At 42.2% G+C, this 14,828-nt stretch overlaps 1 protein-coding gene across 2 annotated transcripts in view; it reads left to right on the forward strand.

Annotated features, from left to right (window-relative positions):
* Window positions 1-282: 282 nt before the first annotated feature.
* The window catches only part of LOC126190802 (uncharacterized), a 214,068-nt gene continuing 199,522 nt past the window's right edge, over window positions 283-14,828 (forward strand). Inside the window, exons 1-2 of one of the 2 annotated variants that reach the window (XM_049931360.1) lie at window positions 283-376; window positions 467-523. The gene's annotated coding sequence lies outside the window, so the exon portion shown is untranslated. The remainder of the gene's footprint in view (window positions 377-466; window positions 524-14,828) is intronic. The other variant, XM_049931359.1, reaches the window with a different exon arrangement.

Here is a 14,828-nt window from a genome sequence, read left to right on the forward strand (position 1 = left end):
GATACTGATAAATCCGCAGTGCTCGAATAGCGTGATATTTCTCTATTAGTTCGTCGACAGGATCACCGAATGACAGTACAGAAATTATAGACACTCTGCAGACGACGTGCACGTCTTCCTCGCCACAGAGGCGTTTGTGTTTTTACTGACGCGCCACGCTACGCTTTCTCGCCGCGCAGGCAGCCAGTGACTGCAGCTGGCGGAGCAATGCCGCGCCCGCGAGTGACGTCACGCGAGCCACTTCTAGCGCATACCGCATCCGCGCGCGGTTGCCACGTCGCGCAGCTGCGCCCAGCTGTTCAGTGTAGAGCCGCGAGAGGTCAGCCCCGTAGAGGTAACCAATGAGCAGAGCTCCTGCTACGACGCAGCCAATCAGGTGAGAAGCGCGGGGATTCCCGGTGTCCGTACGTGTATTGTTAGAGTACAGAGTTGCAAGACATTGACTCCGCTGCCACTTGCACTGCAGGCGCCCTCGGATGCGTGTTGCGGCGTACGCTGGTTGCTGTGTGAAGAGTGCTCACTTGTGAGTAATCAGCCATTTAGCACAACTAACAGCATTGCTTATTACTCTACTAACTGTAGAGGTACGCACGTTTAATGTTACCGTCGTTACATATGTATAACATTCCTTTCTGCAATACGTCTTTGTGATTGGCAGTATGTGAATTCATGTACATTATACTCATGAGCAACAATTGTAAGCGACGTACGAAGGGTCAAATATAATCGTATATTATTGTATAAAAACAGTGTTTAGGCACCACTGAGGGTAAATAGTTTGGTGAAGTTCGGTTGCATAGGTTTTTAGTCGAAGGGATGTTCCATATCTGTGTGACAGGTGAAACAGCATTACCGTCTCATACAATTCGCAGACAACCAGTTACTTTCAAAAGTGATTCTCATTTTGTGATTATGCTACCCATCTTATGTTTAACGTGTCATACTGCTTCACAGATATGCTAGCATATGGATAAAATAGACGAATAGTTTTGAATTGCAGCAAGGGTAATACAATGCAGTCTAACTAAATCAGGTGATGCTGTGGGAATTAGATTAGGAAACGAGACACGTGAAAGTAGTAGATGTGTTTTGCTATTTGGGCAGCAAAATAACTAATGATGGCCGACGTAGAGAGGATATAAAATGTAGATTGGCAATGGCAAGAAAAGCGTTTCCAAAGAAGAGAAATTTCTTAACATTGAATATAGGCTTAGATTTAAAGTGTCTGGAAGTCTTTCCTGAAAGGATTTGTCTAGGATGTAGCCATGTACAGAAGAGAAACCTGGACGAGAAACAGTTTAGACAAGAGGAGAACAGATGCTTTTGAAGTGTGGTGCTACAGAAGAATGCTGAAAATTAGGTGGGTAGTTCACGTAACTAATGAAGAGGTACTGAATAGAATTAGGGAGAAAATAAATTTGCGCCACAACCCAACTAGGTGACCGGATAGGTTGATAGCATACATTCTGAGACAACAAGGGATCGCCAATTGGCCAGCCGATGTGGCCGAGCGGTTCTACACGCTTCAGTAGCGACCGCTACGGTAGCAGGTACGAATCCTGCCTTGGGCATGGATGTGTGTGATGTCCTTAGGTTAGTTAGGTTTAAGTAATTCTAAGTTCTAGGGGACTGATGACCTCAGACGTTAAGTCCCATAATGCTCAGAGCCATTTGAACCATTTTTTATCGCCAATTTAGTACTGGAGAGAAGCATGGGGGGAGGGCGGGAAATCGCAGAGGAAGACCAAGAGATGAAATGAACACATTAAGCAGGGGCAGAAGGACGTAGGTAGTGGCAGTTATTCGGAGATGATGAGGCTTGGACAGGGTAGGGCAACGCGGAGAGCTGCATCAAACCAGTCTTAGGACCGAAGACTGCAACAATAGCGACAACAACAGTTGTATCAAGGTACTTAATTGCAATGAATGTGCTACGTGTTGTGCTAACGAAGAATAGTAGCAACTGGAATATAGTCAGAATTCTATTTTCACATTAATGCGTTTGGTCGACAGCATTGTCATCTCAGGAGGTGCTAGATCAATTGGAAGTGTTGCTATGTTCATGGAACAGTGGCAGCATTACCCCTAAGTGAATGAAGGAAAATCTTTCAAATGTGGATAGCTGGAATTTAGCACATCGATGTTTCGTAAACTCGATAATATTGGGGTACCGAAAAAAATTGCGTAGGACAATATACAACCTTCTTTTGGCAGATGGAATTTGGATGGCATGAATTAGGGGGTGAGGAGAGAGTGGTTGTGATTGTTGTAGCGGGAATTCTTTAGGTTGAACAAGTTATGGTAGGATGAACAAAATATTTCTCGTGAATAGGTTGACATGAACTGTATTTGCAATGTCAATAAAATTCACCACCAGCTGTATATTTTAAGATATTATTTTATTGTGACAGTTACCAGTTTTGGCATTTCATTATGCTATCTTCAGGCCTGATACACTTGTATCCAAATAGACCAACTTGTTGTAAAGCGCCATAAATCACTGGATATCGTGAATTCAATCGCTATACAATTGATATCCAGTGATTTTGGCGCTGTACGACAAGTTCGTTTATTTGGATAGACTCGTATGGGGCCTGAAGGTGGCATAATGAAATGCCGAAACTGATAACCGTCACAATAAAATAAAATAATATCTTAAAGTACATGACTGTTGGTGAATTTTATTGACAAAGACATTACTAAACCAGCCGATGTCCCCTGGCCATGATGGACCATCTGAGATTGAACTGCATTTACTCAACAATTATTTTATTGAGCGTGCAGTAAATGGAATTCCTTTGGTTGCGCACTGGACTCGCATTCGGGAGGACGACGGTTCAATCCCGCGTCCGGCCATCCTGATTTAGGTTGTCCGTGATTTCCCTAAATCGCTCCAGGCAAATGCCGGGATGGTTCCTTTGAAAGGGCACGGCCAACTTCCTTCCCCGTCCTTCCCTAATCCGATGAGACCGATGACCTTGCTGTCTGGTCTACTTCCCCAAAACAACCCAACCCCTTCTTTGTTTGCCTACCGTTTTCAATGCACATTGCGATACCATTACACTGTAGCAAGGATCAAGTTCCTGCTGACTGAAATGTAACATTGTGGATTGAAAGCTATTTCGTCTTATACGACGCCAGTTAAACGAGAATCGTGCCATACTTTGTGCGGAGAAAAGCTCCTGTACAAGTTAAATGCTATCTTATCGACTGCTAACGTCGTGAGATCGTTGCATGAGGAAATACACGTCGTTTTTTTACTGGAGGTAAGAACGACAATTTCCTCCGTGTTTTCAGTATAAATACTTCCGGATGCCTGTAGAAGATTTGTTTTTCGACTTTGACAATTTGTCGATGATCATTTGTCAGTAGTTTACCGGTGTGGTTATTTCATGGAATTGTGGTGGCACATAATAAGATAAGGTATTTCGAAAAATATTTTTTTTTCCATGCTTAATGTTGATCTGGAACACAGTAGCACTGCTCTGAAGACATTTTGATGGCAGTAATAGACTGTGAATATCTCATCGTTTTAATGAGGTGAGGGTACAGCCGCTTGGTGATAAAAGTGTCGGTTGGACACCGGGAATGGCTCTGTTCTGCATAAAATAGACGTTAAAGAGTGCTTGGTGCCAGAGGCGCCGACTCCGTGGGTACTCCGGTGCTGGCGCACCCTCCCCGAATTATTTTTGTGGTGCTCTGCACACACACAAAATAGGGAAGGAAAATAAAATAGACCAAATAATAACAATAAAAAAAATTAAAGTTGGGGGAAAATTCAAAGCTGCCCATTATGGAAGTTCTGACGTCGCGCCCTCGCTTTGGCCCATGCAATCACGGCATAGCGTTTCTCAGTCTTCTAGAAATAAATGATGTGGTCAAGCGTACTTTCTCGCGGAAATACCCGGAAAGATTTTGAACGTTCCACCCAACACGCAACGACCGGCAGACATTTAAACTGTCTACTTTGTAGAACAGTAAGTTTAGTTCACTTTTTTTTCTGCGTAACATGGCATCATTTAGATGAAACTAGCGACATCTGTCAGCACGAACAAGTTTCGATACGCTTTGTTTATTTGGTTTTTGTAATACTGAATATACTACAGTTGAAGTATTTGTTGACAATTTTAATGGGTGTTCCCACTCGCTTTTCTCTAGACATCAAGCGATGCGGAGGTACTGCTACTGATGGAGCAGCGAGTTCTGCGTGTTCACTGTTTGGCCTACTCTTTGAACTTCGTGATTCAAGAGGAAATCCAAAATTAGGCCATGGTGAGAGAGTATCTACCAAATGTGAGAAACGTGACCAATATAGTGCACTTTTCCCCCAAGCGACTAGCAGTATTTATATTTAAGTTTCTGCAGGCTGCCCAAAATGCAGGCTCTATTCATCCTGTAGCTCTTCGGCCTTTTTGCCGTGGAGTAACATTGTTGAAAAGTATTTTCCAGAATTATGAACAGTTAATTTTGTTCTTTGAAGATCTCTAGCTCGAAAAATTTGATGTCAGTGCCAAAACTAAAGATTTAGTAAATTTTCTTCGCTCTTTTGAATTCGTATTTGTCACTACAGTTCTTACTAAAATTTTAGAGCCAACTGAAATTTTGAATGCTTTTCTGCACAAATTCCTCTCGTTTCGATGGAGTATGGACCTCTTGGAAGTGACCAAAAAGCATGCTTTTGCCAACTCCCATGTCACAGAAACAGAAATATTTCTTCTTTGAAAATGAAAGATTGCAGTTATGTGAAGGAATTTTGTAATGATGATTTTGACCCAGAATGATTAACTTCGTACAGAAATATGATGTTAGATGTTTGTAAAGCTAAAAATTATTTCGTTGGAGATACGGAAGACTTACTGTGTTTCTTTTCCTCAAATATTTACGGGACGAATTGATTCCAGCAGTGATGAAATTAATAAATATCGTTTTAACTATACGTAAGTATGATGCACAGTAGAACCTTCTTTCCCCGCCCTTGAATCAAAAACGTACTTGCGTAACAACGTAAGGCAACGCAAGAGAAATTGAACGACAACGCTGTTATGCATGTCCACAAACAAGAAGCAAAAAAATTGAATCTTCACACTGTAGCGAACATATCCATTAAGTGATTCCCTGTTCGTAGGAACACATTCAGTATGAGTGAGAATTAGAAATTACACAAAGATTTGAAAGAACACAACAATTGTGTGTGGATTGTGGATTATTTTTTGTATCAAAGCGAAGTGTTGAAGAAAAACCTTATAAACAATCATCTTTATCAAGTGTTGTTCATTCAAAAATACCTGGATTTTCAGAAGGATTAGTTTTCAACGTTTGTGAACTGTGATTTTGAGTACTCACGATTATTTTCAAAAGCTAGCTCCCGGGATTGGTGTTGTTCATTTTCACATTAAGGAATCACATGTACAGACAAAATGGTTTTATTTTGTAATCATCTGAGACCACTGCGTCGTATATAAGGACATTACATATTTACTATGAGACCAAGACTGTGCTGTGTTCGATTATATTGTTTATCACGAAAGGCCTATTTCGGCGTAATTGCCATCTTCAGGTTATATCAGTTGGTCCTGATATCCGTATGACATCGATGTCTCAGTTGCTGTCACACTACTGTGTAAGTCTGCTCCTTTGATTTTGGTGGAGCTATAGCACGTGTTCAAATTGTGCTGGATCAGTTATTTGTCGAGTTGTCGAATTATGAAAGTTTACTTCACAACAACGTTACTTGACAGCTGTGAAGCTGTGTGATCTCTTTATTCTGACAAGCACGGTGGATTAACACAGGTATGCATCTATCCTCGGGGACCATGACCACCTCTACATACTGACTGTTTTTCCTCGGCACTAGATGCCATCTGCCTGCAGGACAATGCAACGTGTCACACAGTTCGACGCGTGCGTGCATGGGTCGAACAGCTCCAGGATGAATTTACCGTACTCTCTTAGCCACAGAACTCCCCGAGTCTGAACCCAATCAAGAAACTGTGGGACAATCTCGATCGGGCTGTTCGTGCCTCGGATCCTCAACCGAGAAACCCAGTGCAGCTGGCCACTGCGCCGGAGTCGGTGTGGTTCCACACACCTGTCCGGGCGTGCCAGAACTGCACTGACTCACTTCCCGCACCGTCCCGCAGCGGTCGGCGCTGCAAAATGAGGTTAGGGCGGGATTACACTATCGAATTTTTTGTCAAAGATTTGATCACAGATGTGATCAGATATTCGTCAACTACACTCCTGGAAATGGAAAAAAGAACACATTGACACCGGTGTGTCAGACCCACCATACTTGCTCCGGACACTGCAAGAGGGCTGTACAAGCAATGATCACACGCACGGCACAGCGGGCACACCAGGAACCGCGGTGTTGGCCGTCGAATGGCGCTAGCTGCGCAGCATTTGTGCACCGCCGCCGTCAGTGTCAGCCAGTTTGCCGTGGCATACGGAGCTCCATCGCAGTCTTTAACACTGGTAGCATGCCGCGACAGCGTGGACGTGAACCGTATGTGCAGTTGACGGACTTTGAGCGAGGGCGTATAGTGGGCATGCGGGAGGCCGGGTGGACGTACCGCCGAATTGCTCAACACGTGGGGCGTGAGGTCTCCACAGTACATCGATGTTGTCGCCAGTGGTCGGCGGAAGGTGCACGTGCCCGTCGACCTGGGACCGGACCGCAGCGACGCACGGATGCACGCCAAGACCGTAGGATCCTACGCAGTGCCGTAGGGGACCGCACCGCCACTTCCCAGCAAATTAGGGACACTGTTGCTCCTGGGGTATCGGCGAGGACCATTTCGCAACCGTCTCCATGAAGCTGGGCTACGGTCCCGCACACCGTTAGGCCGTCTTCCGCTCACGCCCCAACATCGTGCAGCCCGCCTCCAGTGGTGTCGCGACAGGCGTGAATTGAGGGACGAATGGAGACGTGTCGTCTTCAGCGATGAGAGTCGCTTCTGCCTTGGTGCCAATGATGGTCGTATGCGTGTTTGGCGCCGTGCAGGTGAGCGCCACAATCAGGACTGCATACGACCGAGGCACACAGGGCCAACACCCGGCATCATGGTGTGGGGAGCGATCTCCTACACTGGCCGTACACCACTGGTGATCGTCGAGGGGACACTGAATAGTGCACGGTACATCCAAACCGTCATCGAACCCATCGTTCTACCATTCCTAGACCGGCAAGGGAACTTGCTGTTCCAACAGGACAATGTACGTCCGCATGTATCCCGTACCACCCAACGTGCTCTAGAAGGTGTAAGTCAACTACCCTGGCCAGCAAGATCTCCGGATCTGTCCCCCATTGAGCATGTTTGGGACTGGATGAAGCGTCGTCTCACGCGGTCTGCACGTCCAGCACGAACGCTGGTCCAACTGAGGCGCCAGGTGGAAATGGCATGGCAAGCCGTTCCACAGGACTACATCCAGCATCTCTACGATCGTCTCCATGGGAGAATAGCAGCCTGCATTGCTGCGAAAGGTGGATATACACTGTACTAGTGCCGACATTGTGCATGCTCTGTTGCCTGTGTCTATGTGCCTGTGGTTCTGTCAGTGTGATCATGTGATGTATCTGACCCCAGGAATGTGTCAATAAAGTTTCCCCTTCCTGGGACAATGAATTCATGGTGTTCTTATTTCAATTTCCGGGAGTGTATATTTGACAAAGATCTTCGACGTGCCGCTAAAAAAGGGTATTACACTGTCATCATATTTTTCGTCAAAGTTCAAGATGGCTGACAACAGTTTGTTAGTAACCGCAGCAGCTGCATGTACCACAATTGCACTGTGAGCACATGCGGAAGAGCAGCGGGGGAAAAAAAAAAGGAAACGTACCTGGGTGAAGCCGTGGGTTAAACGACGACACAATAAAAGCATTCAACAAAACTTGTTACGTGAGCTTATGGTTGATGACGTCAAGTCGTACATCAATTACTTCAGAATGGATGAGTATATACTTCTGTATGTGCTCAGTGAAGTGTATCCGCATATCAAAAAGCACAATACTCACTTAAGAACTGCTATATCTGTAGAAGACAGGCTCAGTGTAACACTCCGATTCCTTGCTACAGGAGAGAGTTAGGTTAAGTTAGGTTAGGTCTCCAATCTTCTTAATCTATTTTTGTATTCAGGGTGCCTTACGTTGTAAAGCGCCTCGTTAGCTTCATAAATCTCTATTAATATTGTAGTTGTCGGTACATACCAATTGTATTTACCGGCAATGTTTATAAAAACACCACAGATGACAGAAAGCTGCAGCGAAGCTAGCGCTCCACGTGGTAACATGTCACATTGCAGTGAACAGAAGACAAGCGACTTCTTTGATCAAATCTACAGCGAGGCCCTAGATTTGATCAAATATTTGACGACATTTGACAAAGTTCCCTATTACACCATCAAATTTCTTTGACAAAGATATCGGACAAAGAAAATTGATAGTGTAATACCGGCCTTATTCAGGCTTTTGACAGGTGATCACACGAAGACAACTGGACAGTGTATAAGCGATCTCCTTTGTACACTGGTTGCAATTTCCGAGTATTCAACCATTAAACCGAAGTCTACCGACTGCTTTACCCATGACGGGGCTGTGTGACCATTTCATTTCATAGATCTGCAAAGTGCGACATGCAGGTATTTGTGTCAGTCGACCGATTTCAACTGTGACTTCTTGATGATACAGTCGTAGGATGCTACGTTTTTTTTCATTTTGTGAAGCGCACCATTTTATATTTCTGAATATTTAAAGACCGCTGCCAATCTTTGCATATGTATATTAATGACCATGCGAACAATATTATTAGCAACTTCCGAACTTTCGCATATGATGCTGTTTGTCTATAATGAAATATTTTCTGAAAGAAGCTGCATAAATATTCAGTCACATCTTGGAATCTTATCAAGATGTGACTGAATATTTATGCAGCGTCTTTCAAACAGAACTTCATTATAGTTAACAGCATCATATGCAAAAAAAGTCGGAAGTTGCTAATAATGTTGTTCGCAAGGTCATTAATGTGCCACATGGACAACGAAAGACGCAACACACTTCCCTGAGTTACACCCGTAGTTACTTCTACATCTTACGATGACTCCCATCCCAGACAAGATTCTGCGTGCTCCCTACCAAGAAATCCTCAGTCGGGTACCAATTTCGCCTAATACCCCAGACGATCGTACTTTTGATAATAAGCGCAGATGTGGTACGAGTCAAATGTTTTCGGAAATCTAGAAATACCGTATCTACCTGACTACCTGGATCGGTGACTTTCAGGATGCCATGCGAGAAAAGTGAGAATTGAATTTCACACGATCTAGTTTTTTCGAAACGCGTGCTGGTTACCATAGAGAAGAGCGTCCTGTTCAAGATAATTCATGATGGAAGGACTGAAGGAATTCATTATAGCAGTTAAAGAAATAACAATCAAATGTGTATGACAATATTTTATTGTGGAACAACAGTACAGTGATAGAAAAATGAATGTCATAATTTTGACACATCTGCGAACAGACTTCTGGGACGTGAGAAGTACACAAAGACCACAATAAATGCAGTTGACAAGTTGCTGGCGATCAACCTAGAAACACAGACGAAAAACTTCAAAACAGAAGCCTTAGTAAGAACTTGTGTAGAATATAATAATATGGATTACAGCTGCAAATCATCTACTACGACGGAAGAAAGGAGAACGCGATTTTCCAGATTTCCGACTCTATATGTACTACCTTTTGTGTTCCATAACTCTATAGAGGTATGCATCATATTTATACAATTCGTGTTTATCTCGTTTGGCCGTTTCAACATTCCTACAGGAAAAAAAATTCAGTGCTCAACATCTTTCAAACTGACGTGGAATAATATTGCTTCGCAGCTGATTCAAATGGGTCTGAGCACTAAGCGACTTAAATTCTGAGGTCATCAGTCGCCTAGAACTTAGAACTAATTAAACCTAACTAACCTAAGGATCTCACACACATCCATGCCCGAGGCAGGATTCGAACCTGCGACCGCAGCGGTCGCTCGGCTCCAGATTGTAGCGCCTAGAACCGCACGGCCACTCCGGCCGGCTTCGCAGCTGATGTTACGTAACTTGACACAGCAGTGCTGTCAATTTGAGGAGGAGGGAGGAAGCTGAGAGTGAGAGGGACAAAGGCTGGTGTGGCCCGGTCATAAAAAATATTGTCCGCCTTTGGTGGCCAACACTGGCAGAACATCGGCAATACTTGGGAATTGTCCTGCAACAGCCTGCGCTCTCTGCAATTTGACCCCATACCGCACTATTGCGGCGTATTGCAGTCACATTGCAGCAATATTGACGGCAACGCTGCTGGGCCATACATTGCAGTAAAATATGGCCCGTGTAAATGCAGCTTCAGTGTTTGCAAGTATTTCACTCTATCCCTCGGAGCATTTTTGTCTACACGGAACTAATTTTACGTCGCACGTTTATGTTACAAACAAAAGCGAATACGTCGCCGCACCTAGTCAGTTCTAGTGTTGCGGTTACATAATAATGGCATGGAACTGAAAGAATACGTCGAAGCCAAATAAGGAAAAAACATGGTTGTTGCAACACCGCCTCCTGAAAACGCAGGTTCCTCTTTTTCTCCAGTTTAACTTTATTTAAGAGCTTCCTAGACAATGGTCGACATTTAGTCTCAAATAACACTATATTTACTGAGCAAACATGAGATTAAAAGATAGGAAGATCAAAAAACAAGAAAACGTCAGATATGGAAAGTACTGGAGTTTACGCTGTGAGGACAGAGGACAACACCAACGGAGCGGACAAGGAAGATGGGAACAGTGTATGAACTATCAGAAAATGACCATAATAAGAAACCGTTTATAGTTGAAGCAGAAGTTAGGTATTATGTAATTGCATAGATCCAGAACGATTGCCCGTTACCGACGGCATACTATTTAACGGAAAAATGTAGACTACTGGTGGACACAGAAAAAGAAGGAATATTTTATTGAAACCAATAAGGCCTAGGAAAGACGGACAACAATGATGAGATGGCATGGGAAATCACAATATCCTTTAACAATGAAATATTTTGCGATGGACAAATATGTCATCAGAGAAAGTAGTCACGATTATAGTATAACGGCACATAAGTGAACAAAAAAAAATCAGTCGAACCCAAATAAGGAAGAAACATGATTTTTGCAGCACTGCCTTTTGCGAAACGCAGGTTCATCTTTTTCCTCAGCTAACTTTATGTAATTGCTTCTTAGACAGTGGCTGACACTGCTATTAAAAAAGGCTTTATTTACAGCAGATTAATGAGATTAATCGATGACAGGAGAATCAAAAAACAAAATATATCAAATAATAAACAATTAAGAGAGTACTGGAGCTTACGTAATCAGGACAATGAATAACACAGAAAGGACAAGGAAGACGGGAACGATGTACGAATTATCCAAAAATGACTATAAAAAGAAACCGATTATAGTTGAAACGAAACTTAAGTACTGTGGAACTGGAATAAATCCAGAAAATTTGCCCTTGATCGACGCCATACGAATGAATAGAAAATGTATAGGCTACTGGTGAACTCAAAAAAAAAAAAAAAATGGAAGACATTAGGGCCTAGGAAAGACGAACGACAATGATGAGGGGATGTGGGTAAGAAGGTCGGGGAAACCAAAATATCTTTTGAGAAGGAATTGTTCTGCTATGGACAAATATGACATCAGGGAAAATAGTCACGGTAGACGAGCAATTTAGAGAAACAGAGTAATCGGTCTGAACAATAAATACTGGCCTAGCGTGGGCAACAGATGAAAACAAGCAGTCCATTGAAATGTGGTCAGCTCTGAGCTGAATTTAAATAAAAGGAAAGAGTATTTTATATTCCATTTGGGCCACAAACAAGTCAGGCCTAGTAAAGGAAAATAAATGTCTTATGTTAGACCATAGTACATACTTAATTTTAACCCTTTGTTTCCTGACATAAGAAAAAATTTACTTTTTAACATTTTCTTTGCAGAATTGATGCTATTCTGGCCTCAAATCACGGTAGGATTTTTTGTAAAATTTTATTTTATTTTTCACAACTTTTTTCTCTACTGGTACTCAGAAGTACCGTCAGACTCCATGGACAGAATCACAATATGCGCAGAAAAATGCTCCAATTTTTATAACTTGTACTTTATTCCACATAAATATTAAATATTTTTACAATAGAAAATTAATTAACAGAAATATGATATTTCTGAATTTTTTTAAAAATTTCGCATAAATTTATTCTAGAGCAACTTCACAATACATAGTAACTTAGCTATACATTTTTGACAGTATATACATATCACATATTTAGTGTTGGTGATACCTCATGAAATTGTAGGAAACAGTTCTTTTTCTCATTGTAGTACAAATACACTTTACATGTACTACATTGTGAATGTGGTGTCGACTGAATTTTATTTTTCGCACACATTTCGCATCGTCCTCTTTTACAACTGAACACTACAAAATGGTTTTCTCAGTTGCCAAGGCGTACATTCTGCGGAACAGAAAAGTTATCCTTCCTTCTCTTTGGGGGAGTTATTTCATCTTTACCAGAGTTTCTCTTTTTGAGATTTGGCACTTGCTGTTCATTCATTACCCTAGTGCCAAAGCACTCCTGAATTCCAGCAGTGGCAGTGCCCCATGTAGATCACTGGAAATGACGTAAGCATTGACAAAAGCAATTTCTATTGCTCCCCAGAAGAGACGGTGCCACTGCTTCTTTGATCGCCTGTCAAGACCATAAGTTGAACGTAATCTGTCTGCATGATCCACACCACCCATGTGTTTATTGTAATCACATACAATAACTGGTCATGGTATAGTCATACTAGTTCCAGCTTTCTGTTTTCTTGTCACTACGCTCTGGTCAGTGCCATGGAAGTTTGACGCAAAATACACTACTTTATTTTCCCTCCATTGAAATACTGTCAGGTCTAAAGATGACTCTCTGTGATTAGATTCCCCACGGTTTAGACATTTTTCTTTAGGTAAATTCCCTGGCAAACCTTTCCTGTTTGTTCTAATTGTTCCACAGGCAAATGTATTTACGGATTTCTGTGTGAGAAAAAGTGGACAGAACAACTAGTGAGAGGTAACGTATTGTTGCTACAATAAACTGTTCGCACAACCTGACGGTACTAATAAGTCCGCCTTATATTTTCCACTTTATCTCATTCACTTGTAACGTAATGCTTCAAGCTATTATAACAAAACAAAGAAGGTAAGTACGTACAATGGAAAACTCAACGGAAGTTTCAATAAACTGTACACAAATTCAGGCAACACCATGGAAACAAGCACATACAATCTTCTGTTTTCACAGCAGCGCGCGAAAAACAGTTTCAAGCTCTGACCGCCAGAGAGGTCTATGTATTGCACAATAACATCTATGAAACAGTAGAGCAGAGTTACTGTTACGTACCGACAGGCTTTCAGATCACGAAACTGCACCACGAGAAAATAATGAGAGTCGAAACTTACTGGTACTTTTAAGTACCGTCAGGCAACAAAGGGTTAAGTCATAATGGTAATTATACAGCAGCTGCAGGTATCATAGCCAGACAAATAAAGAATGATAGTGTTTAAAATTCAAGTATTATGACGAACGTGCAATTCTTTAGATAGGCCGTTTCAGTTGTGCACTTTGACTCCATGGCCATCAATGTTCTCCATACATCGTTCAGCGAGACTCGAAGAACAAGTGGAATACAACATGTTTAATGTAACCCGTAAATAATTCTATTCTTAGTCACCAAATATGCAAATTACTGACTCATGTGCTTAGCAGGATCTTTTGGAGTCGCTTAAACGGTACTAAATCATTATACACTTTGCAACAGCTTATTATCAAGCAGTATCAAACAACTTGACAACAAGTTACCGTCAATCTGAATAAAATTGTGTGCTTATTTCAGGAATCAAATTTGTGTAACGTGCATGCAATTAGAGAACTAAAGCAGACAATAATACCCCGAATGTGATACATTCTTGATAGTATACTCGTTCTTACCGGTTAATCATATTATTCTTAAGCCGGCCGGTGTGACCGAGCGGTTCTAGGTGCTACAGTCTGGAACCGCGGGACCGCTACGGTGGCAGGTTCGAATCCTGCCTCGGGCATGGATGTGTGTGATGTCCTTAGGTTAGTTAGGTTTAAGTAGTTCTAAGTTCTAGGGGACTGATGCCCTCAGAAGTTAAGTCCCATAGTGCTCAGAGCCATTTGAACCATATTATTCTTACACAATGTGAGTCAATTAACCCCAAGAGTCTTACAAATGAGGAAGCTGGGAGTTCCAAACCGTATGATTTGTGATTTTTTGTCGTAGTAATACCGGTATCAGATTCGTCTGTTGATAAGGAACTGTAGTAGCCATTAGCCGTTAGCATCAACGAACTTAAAGAAACCAATCTACTACAGTGGATCACTCTGCAAAATCTTGTAAAATATTTCAGATGAAAAGGTTGCAGTGTTTTCTTCTTTGACTTACTTCTATACGCTGTGTACACTATGAAGTTGATCAGGAACAAAGATTTGTCGCGACCTGCTGTTGGGTCGCAACAAAAGTTTGATATCGCTAAACGAACGAAATGAACTGGCAGGAAATGGACATGGAATCTACGGCAAGAGTTTTTGTGTAACAGAGAGCGGCGACAAAACTGAAAAAATAACAAGAGCCCACATAAATACACCACTGGCCATTAAGATTGCTACACCAAGAAGAAATGCAGATGATAAACGGGTATTCATTGGACAAATACATTATACTAGAACTGACATGTGATTACATTTTCATGCAATTTGGG

Source organism: Schistocerca cancellata, chromosome 6 (assembly GCF_023864275.1).
Source record: "Schistocerca cancellata isolate TAMUIC-IGC-003103 chromosome 6, iqSchCanc2.1, whole genome shotgun sequence".
NCBI lineage: Eukaryota > Metazoa > Arthropoda > Insecta > Orthoptera > Acrididae > Schistocerca > Schistocerca cancellata.